Source organism: Vipera ursinii (genome assembly GCF_947247035.1).
Source record: "Vipera ursinii genome assembly, chromosome: 4".
NCBI lineage: Eukaryota > Metazoa > Chordata > Lepidosauria > Squamata > Viperidae > Vipera > Vipera ursinii.
The window spans coordinates 4,464,832-4,479,558 of record NC_139514.1 but is presented as its reverse complement, the minus strand read 5'-3'; the positions used below and the strand labels follow the sequence as shown (position 1 = coordinate 4,479,558).

General features: G+C 45.1%; 1 long non-coding RNA gene across 1 annotated transcript; it reads left to right on the top strand.

Moving 5' to 3' along the window:
• Positions 1 to 1,692: 1,692 nt before the first annotated feature.
• LOC310640109 lies at positions 1,693 to 6,233 on the top strand. Its single transcript, XR_014492465.1, has 3 exons — positions 1,693 to 1,711; positions 2,219 to 2,374; positions 6,196 to 6,233. It is a non-coding gene; the product is annotated as an uncharacterized lncRNA (long non-coding RNA).
• Positions 6,234 to 14,727: the final 8,494 nt, after the last annotated feature.

The following is a 14,727-nucleotide window of genomic DNA, read 5'->3' as shown; positions in this document are numbered from 1 at the left end:
GGCATAAAATAGGGCAAACCTCAATAATAGAAAGGTTGAGCTCAATTGTTGTAAATTGAGGACTACCGATATACCTTGCCAGCAGGTGTTTATTTACATTTCCTGCTTTGTGTCACGATGAGCCCTCAAGGTGGTTCACATCGTTCAAAAACCAAAGCAAAATGCAGGTAGTCCTCAAGTTATGACCGTAATGGCGCCTGCCCATCATGGACATAATGCGGGCCAGTGCATGACTGATCCAATTTTAATGGTCTTTTTTTGCGGCTCTCATTAAGTACGGAATGCCACAGTTGTTAAGTGAACACCACAGTCCTTAACTGAACCAATTGTTTGGTATGGGTGTGGTTTTGTCAAAAATCAGACGTAAATGCCAGTTTTCGGCAAAACCCTTATAAAAGTGCATTCACATGACCTCAGGACGCAGCAAATGGCCATAAATGCCGGCTGCTAAGCACCCAAAAATTCATCATGTGACCTGGGGGGGAGCGGGCATTGGAACTTCAACTACTGTGTTTTCCCGAAAATAAGGCCAACACCAACAATAAGCCCTAGCTTGATTTTTGGGAGTGGGCCTAATATAAGCCCTACCCCAAACATAAGCCCTAAAAATCAAGGTAGGGCAGGGTGTGAAGGTGTGGAGCTCCCCCAAACACCCTGCACCCACTTCCCTTGCAGCTAGGCCTCTCTTCACTGGCCCACTTCTTCTGAGGCCTCTTCTGCAGCCAGGCCTGCATTTCTCAGTCACAGGCCTTTCCAGAAGGCCTCTGCAGCCGAGCACCAAGCTATGGGTTCAGTCCATAGCTCAGTTCTGCAAGATCTCTGCAGCTGAGCACCAAACTATGGATTGAATCCATAGCTCGGTATTCAGCTGCTTAGGCCTTCTGGTAAGGCCTGACTGTAAAATGCAGACCCGAATGCAGCTGCAGAACTTCGGCCCCAGAAGAAGTGGACCGGCTGAGTGGGTGCCAGAGGTGAAGGAAGGCCTACCCCAAAAATAAGACCTGGTGCCTCTTTTGGAAGCTAATAGTAATAATAATAATAATAATAATAATAATAATATAATACCCGGTCTTATTTTCGGGGAAACACAATATGGGTTGTACGTATCCCTCCGGTGGGTCCATTGGAATTTGAAATCGTCACTAAGCCAATAGGCAACCATAAAATGAGGACTACCTCCATAAAACTATAATTAATTAACAATAAGGGTGAATATTTGTAGCTCAGAGATGAATGAGGGGTCCTTGAGGCTCCCTTCTCCAAGAAGACAACGAAGCTCGGAAAATATTCTCATAAATTAACATGGCAACAAAACAGATAAGAACATCTAAAAAGTTTTCTTGTCCAGTTGTGTCCAGGGTGCAATGCTCATCTCAGTTTCTTAGCCAAGAGAGATGGTTGTCTGAAGACAATTTCCATGGTCATGTGGCCAGCATGGCTCTACTACGCCAAAAGCACATAGAACGCTGTTACCTTCCCACCGAACTGGTACCTGTTTATCTACTCGCATTTGCAAGTTTTCAAACTGCTAGGTGGGCAGGAGCTGAGGCAAGTAATGGGAGCTCACCCTGTCACGTGGTGCTCCGGTGTCGAACCCGGGATGTCAGCTCTTCATCTGACAAGCTCAGTGGCTTTTAACCGCTGAGCCATCGCGCCCCTTCGTGCAACTTCCCTAGTTTCGTGGGGAAGTAGGGAAGGGAAAAATGAAAAGGTCCTGTTCTGTACCAGCCTGCTACCAGCCCTGCAGAAAAAGCAGGGACAACCCCTTTTACAAGAAGGCAAGAGGCTGGAATTATGCCTGCCAAATTTATTGTTACAAAAACAAATAGAACAAGACACAAACCCAGAAACAGGAGCTTTTCAAGCGGTTGCCTTCAGCAAACCAGCCCTCCCACGCATTCCCCCTTATATACAGTTCAGGGCGTGGTTTCTCTCTGCCTCCTTCCGAGGAGCCCCATTGCCTTCCTCTGTTTATTCCTGATTGACTGCCTCCTGCGTCAGGCGTCCTTGAACAGGGCCAGCTGTGGGTCATCTTCATCCACGCTGTCAGGCTCACACAGCTGGGTCTGCGTCGTGACCAGGTGAGAGGGGCCTGGCTGAGGGCTCTCATCAAGCTGTCCAACCCCCTCAGCAAGCTCTTCAACACCCCCCTCCTCCTCCTCCTCTGAGTCGTCCGACCCAACTGCCGAACCCACAGGCTGACCCTGAATCACAACAGGTCCAACAGCATCATCTCAAAGCCAAGATGAGCCAGCATCGTCCAAAAACCATTTCTGTGGTCATGTGGCCAGCGTGGCTGTACAGAACGCCATTACCTTCCCACTGAAGCTGTGCCTGTTTATCTACTCGCATTTGCATGCTTTCGAACTGCAAGGTGGGCAGTAGCTGGAGCAAGGGATGGGAGCTCACCCCCTCGTGCAACGCTCAGCTCTCGAACTCGGGCTGTCAGATCTCCGGCTAACAAGCTTGGTGTCTTTAACCGCTGAGCCATCCCACCCCTCATAGGCATATCTAGGGGTACGTCAAATGTGCTGTGCATTCCCCAGCAATTTTGAGTGGTCCGTGAACCTGCCCAAATATATATTTCATCTGAATGTGTAACCTGGGTTAGATGCAGGCACAAGCCAAAAAAGTACGTTTCAGGCACCTGTTCTGGGGTGGGAATCATGGGGACAGAGGTGAAACCAGGGGTGGCAGGGAAGAGAAAGAAGGTGCTAAATAGGATTGGAGGAAGATAGATTACAGGTAGTCCTCGACTTACAACAGTTCATATAGTGACTGAAGTAAAACAATTCATATAGTGACCGTTCAAACAGCACTGAAAAATGCGACTTACGGCTGTTTTTCACAGTTACGACCTTTCCAAGGTCATGTGATCCCCTTTTGGGACCTTCAAAAAAACAAAAGTCAATGGGGGAAGCCAGATTCACTTAACAACTGAGTTACTAACTCATCAACTGCAGTGAATTCACAATGCTGGCAAGCAAGGTTGTAAAATGGGGCAAAATTCACTTGACAGATGTCTCACTCAGCAACAGAAATTTTGGGCTCAGTTGTGGTCGTACGTCGAGGACTACCTGTACTTGTGTTATGCTGTGCTTGAATCCAAGTTCTGCAGTGGTCTTGCTGTGGAGAGAATTGGGGGGGGGAACAAGACACCCCAGTTGTGCTTTACTCCACGAGACCGGGAATTTCTTTTGGACACAACTTGGAACACGCAAGGAGTCGCAGGCCTGGGTCATCTGGATGGTAACCTCTTGGAAATGGTCCAGCTACATCTATGGTTAGAATAGAACAGAACAGAATAGAATAGAATAAGGAAATAGAATAGAATAAGGAAAGAATAGAATAGAACAGAATAAGGATAGAACAAGGAAAGAATAGAATAAAATAGAATAGAATAAGGAAAGAATAGAATAAGGAAAGAATAGAATAGAACAGAACAGAACAGAATAGAATAGAATAAGGAAATAGAATAGAATAAGGAAAGAATAGAATAGAACAGAATAAGGATAGAACAAGGAAAGAATAGAATAAAATAGAATAGAATAAGGAAAGAATAGAATAAGGAAAGAATAGAATAGAACAGAACAGAATAGAATAGAATAGAATAGGCCAAGTGTGATTGGACACACAAGGAATTTGTCTCTGTTGCATAATCTCTCAGTGTACATTCTATAGATTCATCCTTACACTTTCATAAACCATGATCACTTTGTCCAAGACACACAATAGATGCTGCAATACATACATTTAATCAGTTTGCAAGAACCTTTAAGGAAGGGTGCACCATGGGATAATTGGTGTGATAGATAAATTGGTTATGTTAGTTGAGCCAACATTGTGCTGCAGCTGCCAAAAAAAGCCAAAAACAGTTCTAGGCTGCATTAACAGAGGGATAGAATCAAGATTACATAAAATGTTAATACCACTTTACAATGTCTTGGTAAGTCCACACTTGGAATACTGCATCCAGTTTTGGTCACCACAATATAAAAAAGATGTTGATACTCTGGAAAGAGTGCAGAGAAGAGCAACAAGGATGATCAGGGGCCTGGAGGCTGAAACATACGAAGAACGGTTGCAGGAATTGGGCATGTCTAGTTTAATGAAGGACTACTAGTGTGACATGATAGCAGTCTTCCAATATCTAAGGGGCTGCCACAAATAAGGGGTCAACCTAATTTCCAAAGCACCTGAAGGCAGGACAAGAAGCAACGGATGGAAATTAACCAAGGAGAGAAGCAACCTGGAATTAAGGACGAACGTCCTGACAGAACAATTAACCAGTGGAACAACTTCCCTCCAGAAGTTGTGGATGCTCCAACACTGAAAGTTTTTAAGAGGACCATTTGTCTGAAATGCTATATATGGCTTCCTGACTGAGCAGGGGGTTGGACTAGAAGATCTCCAAGGTCCCTTCCAACTCTGTTCTTCTGGTTGTTGCGGGGAAAATAGGAGGAGGAAGGAATATTAAGCATGCTTTCCACTCTAAGTTACTTGTAAAGTAATAAAGGTGGGATACAAACAAAAACACAAATAAATACTGTATCTTTTCTGGGGCATGATTCTTTTGGGAGGGGGGGGGCTCAAAGGTCTGGAATCTCCCCTTATATTTTTAATTGTAAGCCATCCTTCAAAAGATGTTCTCGAAATGTCAAGCTATTTGGGAGGGATGCGATCCATAAAAGGTCCTGATTGGCTGAAGATTGTGGTTTGTGACATCAGCTGCAAGGCAATGTCTGACTGTTGGGTTTGGACTGAGCTCTGGTTGATGCTGGGCTGTTTGGGAGAGGCCATTTCTCTGGTGGGAACTGAGTATCCTTCGGTGAGTAGGCAAAATGATGGTTCCTCTAACCCCCACAATAAACAAGCATATCTCACCGGGAACCTCGGCTAATGCGCTGACCCAGTTCTGAAGAAAGTGTCGATTTAATTTCTTTTAATTGGCATTTTGATATTAATCACTGCTCATCTGGATGTTGACTGCTGGTGGGGAGGTTTTTCGATCTTTCTGTTCGGTTTGTCAATTCTGTTTTGCATAGTATGTAGGTGTTGTTTATGTCTATGTGTCTGTTGATGGCCAATTAGGCAGTGTGCCAGGCTTCCAGTAAATCTTTATCATTTCTGGACATAGAACAGAACAGAACAGAACAGAACAGAACAGAACAGAATAGAATAGAATAGAATAGAATAGAACAGGAAAGAATAGAATAGAATAGAATAGAATAGAATAGAATAGAATAGAATAGAATAGAATAGAATAGAATAGAATAGAATAGAATAGAATAGAATAGAATAGAATAGAATAGAATAGAATGACCTTGGAGATCTTCTAGTCCAGCCCTCTGCTTAAGCAGGGGAACCTATACCATCTCAGACAGGTGAATGTCCAGTCTCTTCTTAAAAATCTCCAATGATGGAGCACCCACGATTTCTGGTGGCAAGCTGTTCCACTGGTTGATTGTCCTCACTGCCAGGAAGTTTCTCCTTAATTCCAGGTTGCTTCTCTCTTTGATCAGTTTCCAACCATTGTTTCTCGTCCTTCCCTCTGGTGCTTTGGAGAATAACATGACCCCCTCTTATTTGGGGCAGCCCCTCAAATACTGGAGCATTGCTATCATGTCTCCCCTATTTCTTCTTTTCTTTAGACTAGCCAAACCCAAGTCCCGCAGCCGTTCTTCCTATGTTTTAGCCTCCAGGCCTTGGATCGTCTCAGTTGCTCTTCTCTGAATTTTTTCCAAACTCTCAAAGTCTTTTTTGTGATATGGTGACCAAAATTATCTGCAGTATTCCAGATGTGGTCTTACTAGGGTTTTATAAAGCTAATACTTAGCGTGATCTTGATTCTATGCCTCTGTTTATACAACCCAGGATTGTATTAGCTTTTTTGGCTGCTGCTGCACACGGCTGGCTCATGGTCAAGTGATTGTCCACTACTAGGACTCCAAGGTCTCTCTCACCGTTGAGAGAGGTCTCGCCCAATCTGTATTTGTGCCTTTGTTTTTTCCTGCCTAAGTGTAAGACTTGGCTTTTCTCCACACTGAACCTCATTTTGTTGGATAGGGCCCATGGTTCAAGTTTGGCTTGGTCTAGGATGGTCACAATTTGTCACTTGAAACCATGGTTAAATCTGTCCACCCATTGTGAAATTGAAGAGTCTTCTTACATATTCTAACTGTGCTTGTCCCTCAGCAGAGAACGGTGGCAAAACCGATCCCTTTCGTCCCCCGAAACCACGATGAAATCGGCAGCGTCCCTTCTGATGGACGCCCGAGAAAGCTTGACAAAGGAGATCAGGGACCTAAGAGTCAAGGTGGCCAACCATGAAGCGGAAAATTGTCAAGATTACGGTCAGGAAAGAGCAGAACAGGAGCCTGGAAAGCCAAACCATTTGTCTGGAAAAAGAAGAGAACAAACTTCAGGAGATTTTCCGAGAACTGGAGGACACAAGGGCAACTCTGGAGGTGCAAAACCAGACCTTGACACAGACCAACAAGGTGCTCCATTCCCAAATCACGAAGGTCTCCAATAACCTTGTCAGGTTTCAGGCCTCCAAGGCTAGTCGGGACCAGGATATTTTGCGCATGAAGCAGGAGGTGGAGAACACTGTGGCGGACGTTAAACAGCTGGAGGCGAAAATGGAGACGGCCAAGCAGAGGTACGAGGAGGAGAAGCAGCAGTCTGCCAAGCTGGAACGCATGATGGTTGAACTGGAAGGGATCTGCAAGGCTCTGGACAACGAGATCCTTTTTCTGGAGGAGCAACTGGGACCACTGATGGGAAATAGTCTGTTTTCTGTCTTATCCGGAGGGGCCTGGATGCTGGTGGCTTTAATCGTTGGCCTGGGATTTTCAAACCTGTTGCCCGCCCTGGTAAATTCGTGGTGCCTGAGAACTGACCGCTGACATTTGTGAATTTGTTGGGTAGGGATCGGACATCATGTCCCCGAATTATGCCTCTGGAAGTTGAAAACCTTGTTGCCTTTTTGAGCGAGAATCCTGGCTGGGGGGAAAAATGTAAAAAGCTAGTAAATAAAGGAAAAAAAGGTTGTTCCTTTTTCTACGTCCAGGAAATGCAATGTAGTTCTTTCATTTATTTTATTTTTTTATTTTAATCCCATTTATATCCCGCCCTTCTCCGAAGACTCAGGGCGGCTTACAAGCTTAGCAGTAGCCTTCATTCTATGTATATGCCTGCTTATTAGGGCTTTTCACAACACACCCCAAGCGGCATTATTACAAAGTCAGCTTAATTGCCCCCAACAATCTGGGTCCTCATTTTACCTACCTCGGAAGGATGGAAGGCTGAGTCAACCTTGAGCCTGGTGGGACTCGAACCTGCACTAATGGCAGGCAGCTGGTGTTACTTACGGAGGCATTAGCCCACTGCTCCACCAATACTGGGATGAAAACCTAAAATTGGTTCAGTAAAATCTGAAGCTATTACAGGGAGTCTTGGACAACTCACCTGTTAAGTCCTCGGCTTACGACCACAATGGGGCCCAACATTTCTGTTGCTAAGCGAGACAGTTCTCAAGTGAGTTTTGCCCTATTTCACAACCTTTCTTGCCACGGTTGGTAAGAGAATCACTGCAGTTGTTAAGTCGGTCACATGGTTGTTAAGTGAATCTGGCTTCCCCATGGAAATAACAACAACAATAATAAAGTTGGAAGGGATCTTGGAGGTCATCTAGTCCAACCCCTGCTCAGGCAGGAAACCCTAGACCATTTCAGATAAATGGCTATCCAGTCTCTTCTTTAAAATGTCCAGTGTTGGAGCATTCACAGCTTCTGGAGGCAGGTTGTTCCACTAGTTCAGGGGTAGGCAACCTCGGCTCTTTTATGACTCATGGACTTCAACTCCCAGAATTCCTGAGCCAGCCATGCTGGCTCAGGAATTCTGGGAGTTGAAGTCCATGAGTCATAAAAGAGCCGAGGTTGCCTACCCCTGCACTAGTTAATTGTTCTAACTGTCAGGAAGTTTCTCCTTAGTTCTAGGTTGCTTCTCTGTTTGGTTAATTCCCATCCCTTGGTTCTTGTCCTGCCTTCAGGTGACTTTGCTCGTCAGGGGATCACGTGACCCCGGGACACCATCATAAATGCAGGCCAGTGGCCAAACATCTGAATTTTGATCCCGTGACCACGGGGATGCCGCAACGGTCATAAGTGTGAAAGTGATCATAAGTCCCTTTTTCCAGTGCTGCCGTAACTTGGAACCATCGCAAAACGAATGGGTTATAACTCAAGGACTTACCTGTAATGGCTCTAGATTTTAACTGGAAAGGTGCTGGAACAAAAGGTAATTTTTGTTGTTGTGGTTGTTAGCTGCGAAGTCGTGTCCGACCCATCACGACCCTATGGACAACGTTCCTCCAGGCCTTCCTGTCCTCTACCATCTCCTGGAGTCCATTTAAGCTCACGCCTCCTGCTTCAGTGACTCCATCCAGCCACCTCATTCTCTGTCGTCCCCTTCTTCTCTGGCCATCAACCTGTCGTCATCTTCTTCTTCTTCTTCTTCTTCTTCTTCTTCTTCTTCTTCTTCTTCTTCTTCTTCTTCTTCTTCTTCTTCTTCTTCTTTCTTCTTTCTTCTTTCTTCTTCTTCTCTTTCTTCTTCTTCTTCTTCTTCTTCTTCTTCTTCTTCTTCTTCTTCTTCTTCTTCTTCCTCTTCCTCCTCGTCGTCGTCGTTGTCCTCCTCCTCCTTCTCCTTCGCTGCGAAGTCATGTCCAACCCATCACGACCCCCTGGACAACGTTCCTCCAGGCCTTCCTGTCCTCTACCATCTTCTGGAGTCCATTTAAGCTCAGGCCTCCTGCTTCAGTGACTCCATCCAGCCACCTCATTCTCTGTCGTCCCCTTCTTCTATTGCCCTCGATCTTTCCCAGCATGAGGCTCTTCTCCAGTTTATGTTTAGTCTAATTCAGACATGTCAAACTCACGATGTCACCTGACGTCACGTGACGTATCGGGACTGTTTTGCCATTGCCGGCAATGGGGTGGGCACGGCTTCCGCGTGATGCGTCCAGCCCGCGGGCTGGCAGTTTGACACCCATGTTGCTTTCTTGCTTTTTGAAACCGGCTTTTGCACCAGAGAAATCTCATACAAGCGTGGGAAACACGTACATGGATGGGATGTGCTGAAGGAGGGAATATGGGAACGTACAGGAATGATTGATGTCTTCCTTATGATGTAACGGCTCTGGTGTCTGATTTTCTTGGTGGAGCAGTGGGCTGATGCCTCCTTAACTAACACCAGCTGCCTGCAATTAGTGCAGGTTCGAGTCCCACCAGGCTCAAGGTTGACTCAGCCTTCCATCCTTCCGAGGTAGGTAAAATGAGGACCCAGATTGTTGGGGGCAATAAGCTGACTTTGTAATAATGCCGCTTGGGGTGTGTGTGAAAGCCCTAATAAGCAGGCATATACATAGAATGAAGGCTACTGCTAAGCTTGTAAGCCGCCCTGAGTCTTCGGAGAAGGGCGGGATATAAATGGGATTAAAAAAAAACAACTCCGAGTACTGTTTCAATTTTCACTAGGACATTGGGAAAAGCGCAAAGAAGAGCAACTAAGATGATCAAAGGCCTGGAGACTAAAGCATATGAAAGAGCCTTGGTGGAGCAGTGGGCTAATGCCTCCTTGAGTAACACCAGCTGCCTGCAATTAGTGCAGGTTCTCATCCCACCAGGCTCAAGGTTGACTCAGCCTTCCATCCTTCCCAGGTAGGTAAAATGAGGACCCAGATTGTTGGGGGCAATAAGCTGACTTTGTAATAATGCCGCTTGGGGGGGGGACCGAAAGCCCTAATAAGCAGGCATATACATAGAATGAAGGCTATTGCTAAGCACATTTGATTTGTGCTTAGATTGTAAGCCGCCCTGAGTCTTCAGAGAAGGGCGGGATATAAATGGAATTAAAATAAAAAATAAAATTTTCATTGGCTAACAAAAGTTTATTAAAGCAACGCTACCATCTTTCTAAGGTGTGGCACTTCTGCATGTAACTCTGCCAGCGTTCCAGATTGTGGGCCACCCAGCTGCTTACCGTAATTTGATCAAATAATAAAGCGCTGCTTGATCGAAAAGTCTCCGCTTGGGTTATCCGATTAGATCGGTATGGTATCTCAAGTTCAAGTAAGGGACCGGGATCTTAACAAACTGATTCAGATTGGTTAAGGCCCAAGTTCAGACTTGCAAGTTTGCCCCCTAAACTATTCTTTGATCACGCGAGGAAGCCAAGGATTAAAAGGTTGATTTAACCCACCCCATGAATCTCAAATTACAAAGAAACCAGCTGGGTTTCAGGAGAAGCACCACAGAGGAGCACGCGAGGCAACTAATTGAAGCCAGGGGAATAAAAATGGATAAAGGTAAGCGAGGGTGGAGTGACAGAGCTGATGAAAACTTGCAAAGATGGCCAGGGGTTAGTAGGACAGTCCTGTGAGGACAGCCGCAAAGAGAGACAAGGCGTTCCCAGGTCTTTGAGGTCTTGAAGATGGATATCCAGGACCCTCTTTCTGCCTTAAGCACAAGGAACAACACATTCTAGAATAGAACGTAGACTTGAATAGAGCAGGGTCTGCCCCAAAGAAGAGGGAGTCAAGCTGTTCTCCAAAGGGCCCGAAGGCAGGAAAAGAAGGAACGGATGGAAACTCATCAAGGAGAGAAGCAACCTGGAACTAAGGAGAAACTTCCTGACAGTGAGGACGATTAAACAGTGGAACAACCTGCCTACAGAAGTTGTGGATGTTCCAACACTGGAAGTTTCCTGCCTGAGCAGGGGGTTGGACTAGAAGACCTCCAAGGTCCCTTCCAGCTCTATTATTCTATTCTATTCTATATCCTATTACCTATTCTATTCTATTGCATTCCACTCCATTCCATATTTTCTATTCTATTCTATTCTATTCTATTCTATTCTATTCTATTCTATTCTATTCTATTCTATTCTATTCTATTCTATTCTATTCTATTCCATATTTTCTATTCTATTCTATTCTATTCTATTCTATTCTATTCTATTCTATTCTATTCTATTCTATTCTATTCTATTCTATTCTATTCTATTCTATTCTATTCTATTCTATTCCATTTCAATCTATTCTATTCTATTCTATTCTATTCTATTCTATTCTATTCTATTCTATTCTATTCTATTCTATTCTATTCTATTCTATTCTATTCTATATTTTCTATTCTATTCTATTCTATTCTATTCTATTCTATTCTATTCTATTCTATTCTATTCTATTCTATTCTATTCTATTCTATTCTATTCTATTCTATTCTATTCTATTCTATTCTATTCTATTCTATTCTATTGCATTCCGTTCCATATTTTCTATTCTATTCTGTTCTGTTCTGTTCTGTCCTGTCCTGTCGCTCCTTTTGCATCCTTTCTTCAATGATTCTATTCCACCATTTCTTCAATATTTAACGTAACTCTCGTCCTGCAGTGAGTTGTCCCACGGCAACGTGGCTGCGGTGAGTTGGTCACGGCGAATTGTCATAGACCCTGAATAAACAAGGACTTCTAGAGAGGAAAGTCAATGAGTGTTCCTTCACCCTCAAAAGCCCCCCCCCACAAATATTTCTAACTGACCCAAATTCTGTAGCCCCAGCTAGTTAAAATGCAGATAAGCAATCTTTTCAGAAACATGATATTAGCAGAGTGCCTGAAACAGAAGGAATGCTGTGTTTCAGCAACTAAAAGTTAATTGTACTTCAAATAAGAGAAATTTAAAGAAGCTCCTGAAGCACACGTTTGTGTGAGCTTTCAGTCCTTGTTCATTTAAAAACATTTCAGGGAGGATTTATTTTATTTACTGGCTTCCAAACCTGCCTGACTTCATAACAACACTGGGCATTCAGGCGTGAGAAAAAGAAAGTCCTACATTTAAACAGATTATTAGGTGGTACCTAGTGTGCTGCGTAGCAGAGTGAGCACCTGTTACTCGTCCCAGCTTCTGCCAACCTAGCAGTTCGAAAGCACGTAAAAATGCAAGTAGAAAAATAGGGACCACTCCGGTGGGAAGGTAACGGCGTTCCGTGCGCCTTTGGCGTCTAGTCATGCCGGCCACATGACCACGGAGACGTCCTCGGACAAGCGCTGGCTCTTCGGCTTTGAAACGGAGATGAGCACCGGCCCCTAGAGTCGGAAACGACTAGCACGCATGTGCGGGGGAACTTTTACCTTTACCTTACCTAGTGGACAATCACTTAAATAGGAGCCAGCCGTGTGCTGCAGCTGCCACAAAAGCCAACACAATCCTAGGCTGCATTAACAGAGGGACAGAATCAAGATCAGGTGAAGTGTTGATACCACTTTACAAGGCCTTGGTCAGGCCACACTTGGAATACGGCATCCAGTTTTTGTCGCCACGATGTACTGCTGAGTGAGACAGTTGTTAAGTGAGTTTTGCCCGATTTTACTACCTTTCTTGCCACACTTCAGGGAATCACTGCATTTTATTATTGTTTTATTTATTATTTTAATTCCATTTATATCCCGCCCTTCTCCGAAGACTCAGGGCGGCTTACAAGCTTAGCAGTAGCCTTCATTCTATGTATATTCCTGCTTGTTAGGGCTTTCACACACACACCCCAAGCGGCATTATTACAAAGTCAGCTTAATTGCCCCCAACAATCTGGGTCCTCATTTTACTACCTCGGAAGGATGGAAGGCTGAGTCAACCTTGAGCCTGGTGGGATGCGAACCTGCACTAATTGCAGGCAGCATTTGTTCAATTAGCAACACAGTTGTGAAGTGACTGTGGCTTCCCCATTGACTTTGCTTGTCAGAAGGTCACAAAAGGTCACTGATACCGTCATAAATACGAGTCATTCGCCAAGCGTCTGAATTTCGATCACGTGACTATGGGGACCCTGCAACCGTCGTAAGTGTAAAAACCGGTCGTAAGTCACTTTTTTCAGTGCCACTGTAACTTTGAACGGTCACGAAATGCTCTGCAAAAAAAAAAAAAAAAAAGTTTGGTTCTCTGGATTTCCCGCCGTTGTGCCTTTGGCTCCATTGCCTCCCCCTCCCAGCCTTTCCATGTTCAGCTCCTTCTTCCAATCTGTAAAAAACCTCACATTAGTCAACCTTCAGACTTTGTGTTCTTCTGGGTGCAATCGGCTTTTCTTATCCGATAAGGTAAGAGTCAGAACTTGACCGCTTGCCATCAAAGAAAAGGGCTATAAACCAGCTAATCTGTCCGTTGGTGCAACTTGCACACTTGCCTGGATGGATAAGAGTGTTATTTCCTTATCTGGTGTTGTCCTTGTGGTGGGAAGCTGTGCTACCGAGGGGGGGGGAGGCGGAATGCGTGGAGAAGGGAAGGTTGAGTAATTCTTCTCACTGTCAGGAAATTCCTTCTTAGTTCCAGGTTGCTTCTCTCCTTGATGAGTTTCAATCCGTTGCTTCTTCTCCTGCCTTCGGGTGCTTTGGAGAATAGCTTGACTCCCTCTTCTTTGGGGCAGCCCCTGAGATACTGGAAGACTGCTATCTCGTCCCCCCTCGTCCTTTTCTTCCTCATACTGGACATATCCAATTCCAGCAGCCGTTCCTTATATGTTTGAGCCTCCAGTCCCCTGATCATCTTTGTTGCTCTTCTCTGCACTTTCCAGAGTCTCAACATCTGTTTTGTATCGTGGTGACTCTACTCCAGGGCTTTTCAAACTTTTTACCCACTGTACCACTTTTAGGATATGGCAACATCCGAGTACCACCAGTCACCTAGCGAGGTGTCAAAAACTTAATGACCAAAAAAAAGAAAAAGAAAAAAGTGATGAAGTCCAGATAGTCCTCGACTTACAACACTTCGCTTTGTGACTGTTCAAAGTTACAATGGCACTGAAAAAAGTGCCCCCCGAGCCACATCTGAGCAAGACACCTGCCTGCCCACCTGGCGGCACTCTTCCTCCTGTCCGAGGGTTTCATTGTTGTGAGCATTTCTGTTGAGGATTGGAAGCAGGGGTGGGGTGGGGTGTTTGGTTTTTATTCCCGCCGGCTGCTGGGTGGTTGCAGCAGGTTTTGGTCACTTCACATGACCTTGGGACACTGTGACCGTCATAAATATGAATCAGTTGCTAAACATCTGAATGTAAATCACAAGACCCTGGAGAAGTTGCAACATTCCAGCTGATCGGCGATTCTTCTGGGCTCAGAAACGCCAGGATCAGAGTTGAGCTCCAGCTGAAGACTGGCACTGATCCTGGCGCTTCCGCTGAGCCCCGACAGCCCTGCAGCTCTTGCTCTGGCTTGTGCGGTGCTGCCACCGTTCCAGCTCATTCCCCTCCCCCGCTACCACTTTTCTAGGATGGTTGCATACCACCTGCCAGGTGCCAATGTACCACAGGTGGTACGCGTACCACTGGTTGAAAAGCCCTGCTCTACTCCAGCCACATGCTGTTGGCACAATCATCACATCATCTCCAACAGGGCCCTTATGGGATCTGGGATAATCAGCTGATTCCCACTTGAGCACCCTGGTTTTTAGTTCGGAATGTCATTTTTAATTTTTAAACGCAATTGCAAATGACATTTTGAGACTAGAAAGCTAAAGACCAGCCTCCAAGTTAGGCTAGACATAGCTAGTTCCCTCAGCTGTTCTGTTCATCATACAGCAGGGGTCTTCCAACCTGGCCCTTTTATGACTTGTGGACTTCAACTCCCAGAAGTCCTCAGCAAGCATGGTGGAACTATGGCCCTTTCATAACTCGTGGACTTCAA